Below are 17927 nucleotides of genomic sequence, written 5' to 3'. Positions count from 1 at the left end.
CCCCGCGCGCGGTAAACTACCATTTTAGTGCGCGGGACGTTTTCGCGCGCTCCAGCGGAGGCGGGAAACTCGCGCGCGGGAAAAAGCGGGAGGTCGCGCGCTAGATTTGGCGCACCGCTTCCGGCGCGCCTATAAATTGTTGCGCGCGCCACGCGGCCTCCCATCGCTATCCACATTGCCACGCGCTCTCTCCCCGCTTCCTCTGCTTCCTCTGCCGCTTCCTCGCCCCGCCACCGATACGCCAGCATGCCGCCGCGCCGCCGGGAATCTTCGGGCTACCGTGGTGTCCGTGAGCACCCCTCCGGTGCCTTCTACGGTGAGATTCGGTCCGGCGACGTCCGCCTCGGCCTCGGCACGTTCGAGACCACGCACGAGGCCGCCCGCGTATACGACGCGGCGGCGTGGAGCCTCCAGAGGCCTCGCGCGCAGATGAACTTTCAGGACGTCTGGACGTGCGAGCAGGTGCAGGCCGTCGCCCCTCCGCCTTGTCTTATAACAGACCAGGACTGTGAGGAACACCGTTGGCGGCAGCGCCGCCTCCTCATCGTCGAGGAGGACAAGCGAGCCATGGCGGAGTGGCGCCAGCGCCACCGGAGGACGTCGCCAACGAGAACGCCTTCTGGGCAGAGAGGACGGCAAGGCGCCGCGCAGAGCGGGCGGACAGGCATCGGCGGAAGGCACTGGCCATATCGCAGTTTGATCTCGTTAACGCAGGTGGGGAGTCGTTCTTTGACTCAGACGATCCTTGTTGGGAAGATGCGTGGCTCGATACCTCGGACAACACCAGCGAGAATGATGATGATGATGAGGACGACTCGGAGTAGGTTCTAGTTGCACCGTAGTTTTTATCTAGTTGCACCGTAGTTTTTTTTCGTGTTGGACTAGTTTTTTTTATCTATCTATGCTATGATGAACTGTGTACGCATTGTGAAATATCTATGTATCGTTTTTTTATCTATTTTAATCTATGCATATTTTTTTATATGAGTGCATATGTTGTTTGTGCGAGAGCGCGTGCGCAGTTTTTTGCAGCGGCTGCTAGAGCGGCTCGCGCGCGCTAAAATTTGCAGCGGCTGCTGGAGAAAGCGCACCGCGCCGCGCTAAAACAGACGATCCGCACGCTGCATATGGGTTTTTAGCGCGCCGCGCTACTGTTGGAGATGCTCTGAGTCTGGACCGTGGTTCCTTTAGCACCCTCCGATCCCATGCATGCCTGTCATGATGGACAACTGCTAGTTTCGCTCTTGTACCCGGTCCAAGACCGCGTTGGGCAGCCTTCCGCCATGCAGTTTTCACAACCTCCTCTACCGTCTCCTCCGCGAGCCAGCGGGCTTCAAAATTCCTCCTGTATGATGGCCTTCTTTCTGCCACTCCGGCTAGGTGTTTAGTATCCAAGCAGATAGGTCGATGGTCTGACTTGCCCATCTCCAAATTGCATAAACCCGCCCAAGGGCGGTGTAGCTGCAGCCATCCAGCGTTTGATACTGCTTGGTCGAGTCTCTCTCGCAGTCCCCCACGGAACCATGTGAATCGGCCCCCTCGTAGCCCAAATCCTCTAGAGAACAATCAGACAAGGCGTCTTGGAATGCTTGGAGGCGGGAGTGGGGTCGTGGGGCCCCGCCCTCCTTCTCCGACGAGAACAAAATCTCGTTAAAGTCACCTATTACTGCCCACGGTAAATTGGATTGTGCATGAAGATCTCGTAGTAAACGGTACATACGGTCTTTGTTATCTCAGCTCGGCTCACCGTAAGTAAGCCTCCACATATCCCCGTTATCCTCCTCCACCGAAACATCGATAAAATCTAGGGTAGAAGCCCAGGAATAGATCCTCACCTCCTTCCAGGCTAGTAGCAGTCCACCCTTTCTTCCATCCACACTGGGAGCAACAATCATTTCGTCCGTGCGCAGTTTCCTCATCAGCTCTCCCGCCCTTGTTTCATCCAAATGCGTTTCGGACAAGAAAAACGCATCCGTTCATGCCGCCTCTGGATGTCCAGAAGCGAACAAACTGTCGGGGCCCCGAGGATACCCCGACAGTTCCAACTAATGAGTTTCATTGCTCCCGGCGAGCACCCTCAAGGGGTGTCGCCGATATACTGTTTGAACTTGTCTCACCCTCATTTGTTGCCTTAAGTCTCTTCGGATTGTGTATCTTTTGAGGTGTACTCATTAAGCTCTTATCAACAGCTTCAGTTGCTATATTTCCAGTAAGTTGACCTTATCATTAACAAAGCCTGGGGGTGGTACAGCACCCGAGAGGAAACTAGTTGTATTGCCATGTAACATTCTAAAATTCTAAATTTTGGAATGTTATAATAAATATATAGATTTGATTGTTTGTTTGATTGATTGTGTGATTGATTGACTGAAAGTGAGTGAAATTTGAAACTTTTAAAAGTTAAATGAGAGGGAATAAAAGGACTTTCCCAAACTTTCATTTTTGCATTTATGATCTCCGTGAATTCAAATTTTTTTCAAATACAAAACCCTAGAGAGAAGATGATATGACTTCTTCCATTTAAATTAAAATGAAAAGGGTTTTTGAAAATATTTGAATTTTATTTAAAAATATTTTTTAACTCAGAAACTTTATGCAACTCAATGAATTTCACGAGACACTACTAGGAAAAGGGCTATAGATGATATGGACATTAATGGCGCACCATGTATGTGGTGCGCCACTGCTATATAGCAGTGGCGCACCAGATACAGGTGCGCCATTATTGAAATATTACTAATGGCGCACCTGGTGTGTGATGCGCCATTAGTAGTTTTGAAAAAAAATAAAAAAATTTGTTAGCAGTGGCGCATCAGGGGATAGTGCGCCATTACTAGTTGACATAGTAATGGCGCACCACACCCACCGTGCGCAATTAGTAGTTAAAAAAATAAAAAAATTGTTAGTAGTGGTGCACCATGGGATAGTGCATCACACACCAGGTGCGCCATTAGTAACCCTGGTGCTAAATGCGCACACCCCCCCCCCCCCCCCCGGTTGACCGCCTTTTCAGTTTTTTAAAAAATAAAAGAAAATGTTGGAAATGTCAAAAAAATAAAAGAAAATAAGTTTCCCATGTGATATGTGGTCTAGTTGTTGGGAAAATTTACAAATATGAATTTCGACTTTATTTGCAAAATCTCTCTGGAATTTAGTAAAATGAGCATAACTTTTGCATACGAACTCGGATTTAAAAGTTTTTTATATGAAAAATCATCTACTCGAAAAGTTACATACGAATTGAACTGGGGAACCTCGTTCAACATCTTCAAAATCCCCAAAAACTTAACAAAACGAAAGATACGGGGCTTTTAATATCTAGAGGGGGGAAATGAAAAAAAATTCAAACTTACTAGTGGTGCACCGTTTGGTAGGTGCGCCACTAGTAACAGAAACAAAATTTGGTTTCAAAAACAAATTTGGAATTTTTTTTTCCAAAATATGATACGTAATATGACCGGAAAGTTTGAAATACTTTTTCAAAATTTCATCACACTCATGAACATGAACAAATTCCTAGAAATCAACAAGGTTTAATAGGATTGATATGATAGGTATATCAACAAGTGCTTGTGAAGTGAGCTGGTGCCGGGGTTGGATAGAACTGCGAAGTTAAGCGTGCTCGGCCTGGAGTAGTGTGAGGACGGGTGACCTTCCGGGAAGTTTGACCACAGAGTCCGATTTGACTTGAGATTAAGCATATTGACCTGAGATTAAGCCATAGTGACCCGAGATTAAGAAAAAAAGAAAAAAAATTGAAAAAATTTAATTTTTTTTTTGAAAAAAACTTTTCTGAAATTTTTTTTAAAAAAAATTGTTAGTAATGACGCACTATAGGTGCGCCATTACTATTTGAGATACTAATGGCGCACCAGAGGTGCGCTATTACTATTTTGTTATTAATGTCGTGATAATAGTGGCGCACCTGTAGTGCGCCATTAATAGCAAAAACAGGTGCGCCACTAATTAGCCTTTTCCTAGTAGTGAGAGAAGATAAAATGACTTCTTTAAATTATATGAAATATGAGTTGGAAGTTTCAAAGAAACCAAATTTAACGCCTCTTTGAAATCATTTTCAATTTGGAGTTATTTTGGTTTTTATTCAAATTATTTTTCTCCAAAAATAAAATATATGGAAAATATGGTAAAATGATTCCCTACATCAGAAAAATTGGAGAGAAATAAATTTGAAATCATTTCGGTATTTTTAAAATGATTTTCATTGGATTTTATTAGAGTTGTAGCACTTTTTGCTTTATTTGAATTTTTGTAGATTTTGTTTGACGTTAGAAAAATGTTCATGTGGCAGAAAATATTTTTCTGAAAACTTTGATATATTATATGCCTATATAATATTTTTTATTTTTATTTCTTTTTCTGTTTTTATTCTCTGGTCTGTTTTTTTAAACTTCTTCGTCGAACTGGGCCGGCCCAGCTCAGCCAGGCCGCGGCCCAGCCCGACGCCTGTGCGTCCCCGACCTCCCGCCGGAGTCCGCCTCCAGCACGCGTTGCCGGCCGCCGCCGTATTCGCCCCGGACTCCCTCCCTCGCTCTGCCTCCTCGCCCAAGTCACCGCCTCGCCCCTCCATAAATACCGAGTCCCCGACCCTCTTCTCTTCGCCAACCCGAAGCGCCTCAACTCGCCGCCGCGCTCGCTGGAAACCGCCGCCGACGAGATCCGCCTCGCGTCGCCCCGCTCCATCCCGTCTCCCTCGACCGCCGCTGACGCCGCCATCGCCTTCGCCTCGACGGGCCGCACCTCCCCATCCACTCCGCCGTCGTCGCCGAGCCCCGGAGCCGCCGTCCCGTTCGAACCCGAGCCCCCGCCGCCGTCTTCCTCGCCGTCGACGCCGCCCCGTCGCCGCGGTAAGCCGCCGCTGCTTCTCGGCCATCCGATTCTCTTTCCACGGTTAGGATTAGATCTAGCTGGTTTTTTTTTCTTTTCGAAACGGTATCGCCTAATTAGCGAACGTTCACTGGTTAGGCCTCTGTAGTGGACGAATTCGTCGCTTATGCTTCTGTAGCGAACGTTCGTCTGATAAGTTTTTCTTTCTCTGTTTTATTTTGGCCAGGGACCTATCCGTAGTTCTATTCTTATAGTTTAGCCCCTGCTTTTCAATCTATCACTACTTTTCGCTCGTTTATGCAAATCCAACGAAACCAACGCCCACTTCTTCGTTATGATCTCCTCTATCCAGTAAAATAACTTAAACATATTTTTGGAAGTTTTAAAATTTGAATTCAAACAGATTTGTATTTGAACTTCGTTTGATCGTAACTCGAGTTTTATAACTCCGTTTGAGTTGATTCTTTTTTGCAAATTAAAGCTCTTGACCTAACTTTGTGATAAGGCCAAATTCACTTAATTTTGGTACTGTTAGAAATTGTTTTCTGTTGCAAGAGTTATTTGCTTGGTGTTGAAGCTTTCCGAATTGTTTTCTTCGTTCTTTTCGATCTTTTGAGTGATTGCTTATGTGTGGTTACTATTGCTTGCTCACGATAGATTGACCGGAGTGTGACGAGTAGAACTATCAGGAGTTATGAGTGTGAATCATCTTCATCAACAGTACGAGGCAAGTTCACACTTTGATCATATCCCTTTCATACCCAGTTTTTTTATGCATTAGTTTCAACCCTCGAATACTGCATGGTTAGGACTTGATGACATGTGGGTATTGGGAAGTAGTTGATGAGGTAGGAACCTATTGTCCTGCATTCAAACCTTGGGAGTTACTTCTACGTTATGCTCATACTGCTCCGCTAAGCTCGTAGACATGGATTGGTTGAGTGATTCATGACAGATGTGAGAATTATTATTTAATGGTTAACTTAAGGTGGCTACTTTAATACACATCTGGGTGGAATGGTAGGGGCACCCTGGAGTACCCAGTGGTCTGCCCGGGCACCTGGAGAACCCAGTGCTTGCCCAAGGGGATCCCGGAGGACCCGTGTGATCACCCTATGGAATGCCACCCAGGCTCAAAGGGATCATAAGATTATTCATGCTAGAAACTTCCGTGTGCAACCACAAGCTATTATGGGCTCTAGCATAGTTGAGTATGTTGCATGACCTCTTTTAGTGATGGGCTAGCAGATGTAGGGGAAAGTAGGTGTAACTGTCCACCCAGAGTAAAGAGTTAGTGCTTCTGAAAGACGTTGTCTCGGTCATCCGTTCCTCAAACGCCATGTAGTGCAAGAAATTCAACGGAGGAGATCGAGTCTTGTGGGGAAAAGTGCGCAAACCTCTGCAGAGTGTACAAACTAATCATGGTTAGCCGTGTCCTCGGTTATGGACATCTTGAGTATCTGGTTCTTAAATTATCATGTTGATCTCAACACTTTATTTAATTAATTTGATTGGGTTAATGATTATTATTTTGGGATTGAGTTGGAGGAACCTTCTTAATATTTCAACAAACTTTGTAGTTAAATAAAATATATTCCTTTGCAGTAGGGAAAAATTGGCTTTATGCAAAAATAAACTTAGAGCTTTCCACCAGCCAAATATGCATGTAGTGATAGCTATTATTCATCATTATCCTATGGTGTGAATTTGCCAGTACATTCAATGTACTGACCCTTTGTGGCTGCAACATCTCATGTTGCAGGATTCTTACGACGAGTAAGTGATACGTTAGGGTTACGTTTTCTACACTCAACTTTGCCGTTGGTATTGATGGGAACCCAAAACCTTGTTGTTACTTCCGCTATATGGATTGAGGTAATAGTATTTACGTTACTTTATACATGTGATTTACCTTTGTTATAAATCCTCAAGTATTGTGTGTGTCAGCATACCGATCCAGGGATGACACTTAAGCACAGAGACTTGGCCGTCTGAGGTTGGGTTGCTACATGCCAGCACCACCATGCCCAATAATGTTGCCGTCTTGGCCTATCAATCTTTTCCGAGCTATGGGTACAATGGCCCCTGGGTTTCGATTCCCATCTGGATCAACTTCCATCTCATTGTTTTCCTGTGTGTGTGCCTCACCCGGGTTACCACGCCCTCTGCCAAAGCCCCATCCTCTACCAGCTGTACCACCTCCACGAGCACCTCGTCTGCCAATCTCCCCACTCATAGTCCTCAGCCGGATGTATACCATCGCCACATTCTGTAATTGTATGGCCTATCAGACCGCAAAACTCACAAAAGTCAGGAAGCTTTTCATATTCAACCGGATACTTTTTTTCTCCTTCAGAGTTAGAGGAACAAAGCGAACAAGTGGTGTATCCAGTTTTATAAAAACTCGAGCCCGCGGATACTTTGTTGGGTTTATTCGGCCTTCATTGACAATAACCTTAATTGGGGGAATTCCAACCTTTTTGGCGATCTTCTCCGCTATCTCTGTTTTCTTCATGAGCCCCTCAGGGATTCCCATGATCCTTGCCCACACCGGGATACGGTCAAGCTTATATTCTTGCACATTAGTCAAGCCGTCGTACTCCTCCAGAACCACAGCTGAGTTACGAAACAGCCACAGACCACCGTTCATGACACGGTTCCAATCACCCAAGCACAAGAACTGGGCCAAGAACAAGTTATCACCCTTCGGTTTGAAGGTTACGCCCTGTACCGCCACCCATGCGTTTCGCATAGACTTGAACAGTGAGACATGGCTAAACGGCTTTTGGGTATGAACCTTAAAAATTGCTATCCATCTTGTCTCAGCAATCAACCCTTCAATCTCACCTGAGAGATCTAGTTCCTCCTCTCCCTCGCCATGGAGGTTTAGGCCTTTGAATATGTCCTCCAAGATTGCTTCATAGTCCCGAGACCCAGAACCATCTCCGCTAGCAGATGCTCTGTCCGCCGCCGAGTTCATCGGGTCCGCCGCCGCCATCGGCGCTGCCTTTTCCTTTGCTGTTTCAGCCATGCACTATCACCGTCGGACTGTCCCAAACTAAGGGGATCACGTAGGTACTCCTAAGGAGGGGATCAGACGTGAGAATATGTGTGAGTTGAGCTAGATCGGGAGCCCTAGCAGTGCGCCGCCAGGGGACGTAGGGAACCCTAGGCGTGTCCTAGGGGAAAACTCCTCATTTCCCTGATGCAACATAGAATGTAATAGCTTGTACTACTTGTTACTAAGGTCTTTTCCCTAAAAAAGCATATTATGATAATTTTGATAATTTGACGAAATGGACCAATAGTATGATAGTTTTGGGCACTTGGCATTTTTTGTGAGCTTCATTATGCTGCAGCGTGACTCATTTTTGCCAAAATTATCAAATTCTTTTCCTCTTTGATGACATTTATGATAATTGGGAACAACTGAAGAACTTGTGCATTTGCCCATTATGCCATTCTCGTGCACTTCAGGTTGACTGATGTTTGCTATACAATCTTGGCGCTACTCTCTAACAGAAAGATTCCTCCAGCTATAAAATCTGGAGTTTGTTCGACGTCCAGTCGATGCCAGTTAACGCCTCAAAGGTTACTTCGTCGTTAAGGATAAGAGAAGGGTCGGTGTCAGGGGCAATAATGTGCTTATGCCTTTGAGGAGTTAAGTCCACAATTTCATGAGAAGGCGGCTTGATACGAGTGTTGTTGGATTCATAAGCCGCCTGGCACTTTGTCAGTTCCAGCTCTTGGGCAAGTTGACATGCCATAGGCCTTATCTCTCTGACGCGTTGGCAAAATCCGCCTCGCTGAAGACCAACCCATCATCATTATATTCTGGACACCCGCCAGCCATTTCTGTTGGGTCCAGCTCGGATTGCCAAGCTTTCTCCCGGCTTAAGGCGGTGATGGATCCTAAACGGGCGGCTGAGAGTTTCAGCTCCTCAATCTGCGCTGACACCGTTGACAGATGATCTATTACGGTCTTGATGAGTGTCGGAGGTTTCTTGCCGCTTGATATGGAGACAAGTGTTCGTAGGCTTACAGCGTACAACTTCTCCGTTAGTGAAGAGACAGCTTTAAACTTCAGCATCATATTTTGGCCAAGGTTGACACTCCTGGCACCTGTCATACAGACAAGGAACAAGTCAGTTGAGTTAGAAAGCAAATCTTTTGAGTTGCCATGCGAGTTAAAAGCACCTTAAATGATTATGAGTTGCTTAAGTTGAGTACAAGCTTCATACTTACCAAATATGGCGGCTGTCATTTGATATATGTGTTGTTTTAAGTCGGCAAGCTCTTGAGTGACCAGCTTAAGCTGTTTCTCAGCATCTTCTGCATGCTTCAATAAATCAGCCTTTTCAATATCCCAGGCAGCTCTTTTGGCATCAAAGTCGACCTTGATTCTTTCATTTCTCATACAAGACTGTTTAAACTTTGGTTCAGCTTTGATGGTTTCAACCTGTTGAAATTCCACGTTTTTCTTCAAGTCACCAAGCTCCGACTCCTTCAGGCTTAAAGCTTCCTCCAAGACGAAGTTGAAATCATAGTTACAGATCAGCATTGGGCAAATTGGTTATGGTACAATTATTCAAGTCCCAAGCACATTGCAAGCAATATACTTGGCACTTGGGGGCTAATGTAGGTCATTTTAAATTTTTGACCCGGCTCACAGATAAGCCGGCCCTTGGGGGCTACATAATGGTTTTTCTGCAAATACAAGTTTCAAGAACCGGCTTATCATTTGCATGATAATCCGGCCCTTGGGGGCTATGCTTTGGAGTTTCTATGTTGTTCTACAAAGTCTTAAACATATTCAAGGAGCTTTCCTATGATCAAGACTTGGGGTCTACGCGCGGATCTTTGCAAAGTGGTCATTTCAAAGACTCGGCTCATCTCACCAAGATAAGCCGGCCCTTGGGGGCTACATGAGTATATATGAGCAAGACAGAATGGGATTAAGTTCATACCTCATATTTCTGTTTCATCATATTCACTAAGCCGGCCTCCGTGTCACGGCTTGTATGAAGGTGGCTTAGGTAACCCGCGTGCAACTTTCCTCCATTGAACTTTGCATACTCTTGCAGATCCAACTTCATCTTGCCTTTCTCCAATGAAGGCGCTTCTTGTTTGGTAGTGTGCTTAGTTAGCACAGTGGAGGCTCCTGGCGCCGTATAAGCCGTCCTAGTGATAGTAATATCATCAGTGCTCTTTTCAGAAGGGATTTCTTCAGCTGGTTTGATAAGAGTGGGACTTGGTGGATCAGGGCTAGCTACTGGGTCAGCATCAGTATCCATGGCCTCAGAAGGTGTTGCATCATTCTGCGACAGCGGATCTTTTTGCTGATCAACAGGGTCTTCAGGATTTTGGAGTGGGACCTCAAGGGCTTTCAACACCTCTTTCTCCAGCTCAGAGACCTTGGGGGCCTTGGAAGAGCCGCCCACCTTTTGCTTATTGCCAGTTTTTGCTTTGACCCTAGGACAAGGATATAAAGGCTTATGAGTATATCACTGTTCAAGAAATCTTCCGATTTATCGCTAATCGGGGGTGACCGATAAGATTATGCCTTATGTTTGTCGTTTATCTTTTGGACCGATTTATTGTCCTGACAAGCGATTTATCAGGAATCTACTGATAAATCAAACCTATTCATAGCACTATGTTTGCAAAAACTATGTTTATTTATGTTTTGTGGACCTTGTTAAAGAATATGTACTATTATCCTATTTTGTTTGTCATTATACGAGGATTCAAAGGCTAGAAATCAAGGTAACACTTCTGTCAAATATTGTTTTGGTGTTGAATATAGCGTATTTTAGTGTTGGGAACCTGAGATTTGCAAAAAAAACATCCGATTAATAGTCGACCGATAAAATCGATTAATCGGTCGATTTTTGATTAATCTCTAATCTCTAGCTGACCGAGACGATAACGATAAGCGATATCCTCAACATTGGAGTATATAATAACAAGCTTTTTGTTAATAAATGCAAGTACTTACCCCGGGTTAACAATGAAGGCAGGCAGCTCTGTTCCAGTTGAGTCGGAAGAGGATGGAGGTGTTCCCTGGTAGTTGGAGTTAGAAGGATTAAGAGGTTGACGTATGAGACCGGCTTTTCGAAGGGATAGAGTCGGGGTATGAGGCACCTCATTGCAACGTTTTCGAGGAGCCGTCGTGTGGGGCAAACCGGCCACGAGATCTTCAGAGCCACCGCTCTGGGTCTGACGCCTAGAATCGTGTTGTTGTTTCTTCAAAAGAAAGTTGGGGTCCAAGTAAGCGGGAGGGTGAGAAAAATCTTACTTTCCTGATGACCCACCGTGTTTTCTTTCCTGGCAAGGGTTCTGAGTCGGAGGAGATAGGAATTACTTATGTGTTGTTGGCCTGGCTTGTTTCCACCTCGTCCTGAGAGGAATCAGCATCAATAAGTTGCATAAAAAGCAGATTAAGGGAGTCAAGTTCTACCTCCGACTCATCTAGTTGGAGTAGCTCTTCTGATGTCTGTTTCTTATGGCGTCCCGTACCGCGAGACTTTGTTGCTTTAGCCTTCTTAGCTGGTGGGGCTATGATGACCCACAAGTATAGGGGATCTACCGTAGTCCTTTCGATAAGTAAGAGTGTCGAACCCAACGAGGAGCAGAAGGAAATGATAAGCGGTTTTCAGTAAGGTATTCTCTGCAAGCACTGAAATTATCGGTAACAGATAGTTTTGTGATAAGGTAATTTGCAACTAGTAACAAGTAATGAAAGTAAATAAGGTGCAGCAAGATGGCCTAATCCTTTTTGTAGCAAAGGACAAGCCTGGACAAACTCTTATATGAAGGAAAACGCTCCCGAGGACACATGGGAATTATCGTCAAGCTAGTTTTCATCACGCTCATTTGATTCGCGTTCGTTACTTTGATAATTTGATATGTGGGTGGACCGGTGCTTGGGTGTTGTCCTTACTTGGACAAGAATCCCACTTATGATTAACCCCTATTGCAAGCATCCTCAACTACAAAAGAAGTATTAAGGTAAACCTAACCATAGCATGAAACATATGGATCCAAATCAGCCCCTTACGAAGCAACGCATAAACTAGGGTTTAATCTTCTGTCACTCTAGCAACCCATCATCTACTTATTACTTCCCAATGTCTTCCTCTAGGCCCAAACAACGGTGAAGTGTCATGTAGTCGACGTTCACATAACACCACTAGAGGAAAGACAACATACATCTCATCAAAATATCGAACGAATACCAGATTCACATGACTACTAATAGCAAGACTTCTCCCATGTCCTCAGGAACAAACGTAACTACTCACAAATCATATTCATGTTCATAATCAGAGGGGTATTAATACAAATAATGGATCTGAACATATGATCTTCCACCAAATAAACCAACTAGCCTCAACTACAAGGAGTAATCAACACTACTAGCAACCCACAGGTACCAATCTGAGGCTTTGGGACAAAGATTGGATACAACATATGAACTAGGGTTTTAGAGGAGAGGGTGCTGGTGAAGATGTTGATGGAGATTGACCCCCTCCCGATGAGAGGATCGTTGCTGATGATGATTGTCGGGGGGATGGACCCCGGGCAGGCAACGGAACCCGGATCCTCTTCAAAAACAACGGGGCTGCCACCGCCCCTCAATACCGGCGCGCGCTTGGCCGGGTCGCTCGACCCGGCCAAGCCCCCCAAGCCGGCCAGACTAGCCGACCCGGCAAGACACGTCGACTCGGCCCCAACAACTGGCGCAAGACAGCCGAACCCGGCACGACCAAGGCCTCCTCACCAAGCCAGCGCCACCCATGGCATGCTACGCAATCCAGCCGCGGGTCAACTCCCGTCCCATCTAGGCCGTATGATGGGGACAAGACTTCAATCAACGATGACTGAGGCAACAGTGCCCCGCCCATGCCTCTGGTCAGCAGGAACGTGGCAACAGTGCCCCTCACCTACCCGCTGACCAGGGCTGGCGTGGCAACAGTGCCCCCACCCTCACCGCTGACGACAACAAGCGGCGACCTGACGGAGAGCACTGTACGCGGCTCGACTCGGCCACGCCCTGATGATTGACAAGACGACGCACAGTCCCCCTGGGCTTGCGGGGCCCGCACCTAGGGGAACTCGGCGAACCACAAGCCCTCAGCGGGGCCCAGCCCGGGACCTCGGACACCGACTACACGGATCCACCGACTTATAACATTACCATTGTATCCCCGAGGGGTTGGACTATAAAACCCCCGGGAGCCCATGATCATTCAAGAGGCGAAGCAGAAGGACTAGCCACAAAACAGCAACACCGGAGAGAAGGAGCAGCCCAAGCCTTGGCCAGCTTCCTTCCTCCTTCATACAGCTATCGATCATCCAACTACACTCGGCAGGACTAGGGGTATTATCTCTCCGGAGAGCCCCGAACCTGGGTATGTCCGGCGTCCCGCACCCGCTCATGCCAACCTCGCCTCTGGAGCCCACCAGCGCCCTCGAGCCTCCTCCTCTCTTTAGCCATCTGTTGGCATCTGCCGTGCGCCCACCACGACAGTTGGTGCCCACCGTGGGGCAGCTCGAGGAGCTGACCGGGAGCATGCTTCGGAAGAGGCCCTTCTCCTACGCCGACGAGTCCGTCGCTCTGGCGGACGACGTCGTCGTCGCGCTCGCCGCCTCCTTCGCCGCGCTGCGCATCTCCGATGCGTTCGCGGCCGACGAGTACCCCAGCGAGGTGCTCAGCTACTCCGACTCTCCCCTCTCCCTCGGCGGCGGCGTTTCCGCCGGGGCAATGGGCGTCCATGTGGAGGTCTTCGTCACCGGCGACGGCGCCTCCTCCTCGTCGAGCAAGACGAGGAAGGCTGCCGAGGCCAGGGCCGCAGCAGATCGGATCGAGCCGTCCGATCCGTTGCCCGCCGCGATGCAGAGCCTCCGCATCCCCATCGGCGCCGACGTCGATGCCACCAACGTCGCTGAGGCCCGAACCCAGCTCGAGGAAAGGCGCCAGCAGATGCTGGACCTATCTGAGACGCTCGCCGCCACTTATTTTCGCCTGGGCGCCGCTCAGCTGGAGCGCGGCGCCGCCTATGGATTCACGCCCGCCGCAGCCGAGCCAAGCCGGGTCGCCGATGTGCGTGCCCGGGGAGGAGCGATCGGCCGGGCCCTCGGCGCCGTCCCAACCGTCTACGAGAACTCAGTGAAGAACATGCGCGCGGCCCAGGCAGCCGCGGTCGGCCTGGACCAGCTCGCGGGTGAGGAGCTGAAAGAGCGCATCGGGCGGATGCGTGAACTCCTCCACGCCGCCAACACCCAGCAGGACCGCCTCAACCAGCTCGCCAAGCCGGCGGGATCCGGCTCCGCCCGCCTTGGCGGGCCCGGCGAACTTCTGCACACCGCTTCCTCGCCACCCGGCGAGGCGCACTCCGGCCAAGCCCGGACTCAGCGCGTTCCGGCTGCTACGGCCGCCGGCGGATTGGGCAACGAGCCCGTCCTGGAGACCCAGCGCGGGCCCGGCCAGCATGGCCGATGTCCGGCTCCAACCGACCCGGCCCCCTGTGGCCTGGCCGCAAGTCGACTCGGCCCGCGCGCGATCGACGGCACCGACGCTCACCACCGCCTCGATCAGCTCGCTCGCTCCCTGGAAGTGGAGGAGAGCGGCGCTATCGGCCCAGCGTGCTTCGGCCCGCGCATCCGGGAGGAGCCCTTCCCCAAAGGGTTCATGCTCCCCCGCGACACCCCCAAGTACAACGGGACGGTGAAGCCAGAAGACTGGCTCACCGACTACACCACGGCCATTGGCATCACCGGTACCAATTGTCGTCTCGCCGTGCGCTACGCACCGCTCATGCTCCAAGGGTCGGCCCGCACGTGGTTGAACAGCCTGCCGATGGGCAGCATCAACACGTGGGTGGATTTCGAGGAAGCCTTCGTTCGCAACTTCACGGGGACCTATAAGCGACCCGGCCGCCCTAGCCAGCTCGCCATGTGCGTGCAAGGGCATACGGAGACCGGTCGCGAGTACCTCGCACGCTGGACCGAGCTCCGAAACAGCTGCGAGGGCGTCCATGAAGTCCAGGCGATCCAGTACTTCGTCAGCGGGTGCCGAGACGGCACCCTCCTCAAGCACAAGCTCTTACGCTCCGAGCCGGCCACCATGGCCGCGCTCATGGTGACGGCGGACAAGTACGCCAACGCCGACTCCGCCATGAAGATCCAGGTGGCGCTGGATGAAGCCGGCAAGGCGAAGCCGGTTCCCCCTCCGAAGCCGGCCGACGAAAGCAGCCGGCAGCAGCATCACCAGAACAACAAGCGCAAGGCCGACTAGCCGGCGCCGCGTCACGACAACCGGCTCGTCGCGGCCACCGAGCCCGCGGCGGACCCGGCGGCGAAGCGCCGGCAAACCGGCAAGACGGCATGGCAACCCGCCATGAGCTTCGAGCAGATGCTCGACGCCCCCTGCAAGCACCACAGCGGCGCAAGACCCTCCACGCACACGCTTCGGAAGTGCGCCATCACCAAGCGCATCATGAGGGGCGACGTCCCGCCTCCTCCGGCTCCGGCTCCAGGCGCGGGACAGCCGCCTCCGCCTCCACCGCCGCCCCCAGCTGGCGGCGCGATGCGCGACGACGCCTACCCGGACCAGAGCGCGGCCTACGTCGTCTTCACCAGCCTCGGCAACGACAAGCGCAGCGAGCGCCTCCTTCGGCAGGAGGTGAACACCGTCGTCCCGGCCAAACCGGAGTTCATGCATTGGTCGGATCGCCCGATCACCTGGACCCGGGAGGATCACCCGGCAGTCATGCCAAGTCCGGGTGGTTATGCCCTCGTCCTCAACCCCACCATCGTCGCGCGGCGCACATGCAAGTTCTCCCGAGTCCTCATCAACGGCGGCAGCAGCATCAACATCCTCTACCGCGACACGATGACCAAGCTCGGCCTCAAGGCCGAGGACCTGGAGCCAACCCGGACGATCTTCCTCGGCATCGTACCCGGCCTCTCCTGCTCCCCCATTGGCCGGGTCTGGCTAGATGTCCTGTTTGGTGACAGCGGCCACTTCCGGCGCGAACCGGTCTGGTTCGAGGTGGTGGACCTGTCCAGCGCGTATCACGCGTTGCTGGGTCGGCCCGCGCTCGCCAAGTTCATGGCGGTTCCCCACTACGCGTATCTGAAGATGAAGATGCCGGGTCCCAAGGGCCTCATCACCGTCGCTGGCGATTACCGCAAGTCCCTGGAGTGCGCCCGAGACGGTGCCAAGCTGGCTGAGTCGCTGGTCATTGCCGAGGAGCGGCGCCAGCTCGACCGGATCGTCGCCCTGGCAGGCGAGGCCTTCACCGCATCAATCCCGACCCCGGACCCGGCCAACGAGGCCGCCTTCAAGCCCTCCGAGGAACCAAGAAAGTGAAGCTCAACCCAGAAGACCCCAGCTGCAGCAAGTACGTTGTCGTAGGCGCCCGCCTCGATAGCAAATAGGAAGGCGAGCTCGTCGACTTCCTCTGTGAGAATCGGGATATCTTCGCATGGACCCCCAAGGACATGCCGGGTATCCCGAGGAAGTACGCCGAGCACAAACTTCACGTCTGCAAGGACGCCAAGCCTATCCGTCAACCCCTACGACGATTTTCCGAAGAGAAGAGAAGAACCATTGGTGAAGAGGTCGCCAAGCTTTTGGCGGCCGGCTTCATAATGGAAGTGTTTCACCCCGAGTGCTGGCCAACCCAGTCCTCGTCCTGAAGAAGAACAAGACCTGGCGCATGTGTATCGACTACACCAGCCTCAATAAGGCCTGTCCCAAGGATCCGTTCGCCCTCCCACGGATCGACCAAGTCATCGACTCAATCGTCGGGTGTGAGCTCCTGTCCTTCCTGGACGCTTACTCCGGCTACCACCAGATCAAGCTGGACCCGGCCGACGCCCTGAAGACGTCCTTCATCACGCCCTTTGGGGCGTATTGCTACATCACCATGTCGTTCCGCTTGAAGAACGCCGGCGCCACCTTCCAGCGCTGCATGCAGAAATGCCCGCTGCCGCAACTCGGCCGCAATATCCACGTATACGTGGACGACATCATGGTGAAGACCAAGCAGCACCTCACGCTCCTCGACGATTTGAAGGAAACCTTCGCCAACCTCCGCGAATACAAGGTCAAGCTTAACCCGGAAAAATGCGCCTTCGGCGTCCCGGCCGAAAAGCTACTCGGCTTCCTTGTCTCGGAACGCGGCATTGAGGCGAACCCGGAGAAGATCAAGGCCATCGAGCGCATGCGCAAGCCGGCTCGGCTGCGCGATGTCCAGAAGTTCACCGGATGCTTGGCCTAAGTCAGCCGGTTCTAAGCCGGCTGGGCGAGAGGGCGCTACCCCTATACCAGCTGATGAAGAAGACGAGCCCGTTCGAATGGAACTACAAGGCAGACGAGGCCTTCCAAGACCTCAAGCGCATGCTCTCCACCACGCCAGTCCTGGCTGCGCCGACCGACAAGGAGCCGCTGTTGCTCTACATAGCCGCGACCTCGCGGGCGGTCAGCACGGTGCTGGTGGTCGAGCGACCAGAGAAGGGCAAGATCCAAGCCGTCCAGCGCCCAGTCTACTACCTGAGCGAGGTGCTCTCCATCTCCAAGCAGAAATACCCGCACTACCAGAAGATGTGTTACGGCGTGTACTTCACCGCCAAGAAGCTGAAGCAGTATTTCCAAGAGCACGTCGTCACTGTGGTCAGCACGGCGCCTATCGGAGAAATCATCGGGTGCCGGGTTGCCTCTGGCCGGGTTGCCAAATGGGCGATCCAGCTAGCCGGCCACACCATCCTCTACGAGCCCCGCACCGCGATCAAGTCTCAAGCCCTGGCCGACTTCCTCGTCAACTGGACCGAAACCCAGTACTTGCCGCCGCCTCCCGACTCGACGCATTGGCGCATGCACTTCGACGGGTCCAAGATGCGACTCGGCTTGGGGGGCGGCATCGTACTGTCATCCCCGAAGGGCGACCGGCTCCGCTACGCGCTCCAGATCCACTTCGCCGCCTCCAACAACGTCGCCGAGTACGAAGCCCTTGTGCACGGCCTTCGGCTGGCCAAGGAACTCGGCATCCGGCGCATCCTGTGCTACGGTGACT

At 51.1% G+C, this 17927-nt stretch overlaps 1 pseudogene; it reads left to right on the top strand.

The window, feature by feature from the left end:
* Positions 1 to 246: 246 nt before the first annotated feature.
* Positions 247 to 824, top strand: LOC123048958 (ethylene-responsive transcription factor RAP2-2-like; annotated as a pseudogene).
* The last annotated feature ends 17103 nt before the right edge of the window (positions 825 to 17927 follow it).

The sequence above is a fragment of the Triticum aestivum genome, chromosome 2D (assembly GCF_018294505.1).
Source record: "Triticum aestivum cultivar Chinese Spring chromosome 2D, IWGSC CS RefSeq v2.1, whole genome shotgun sequence".
Taxonomy (NCBI): domain Eukaryota; kingdom Viridiplantae; phylum Streptophyta; class Magnoliopsida; order Poales; family Poaceae; genus Triticum; species Triticum aestivum.
The sequence above is the reverse complement of the archived record's forward strand: the minus strand, read 5'-3'. Positions and strand labels throughout refer to the sequence as shown.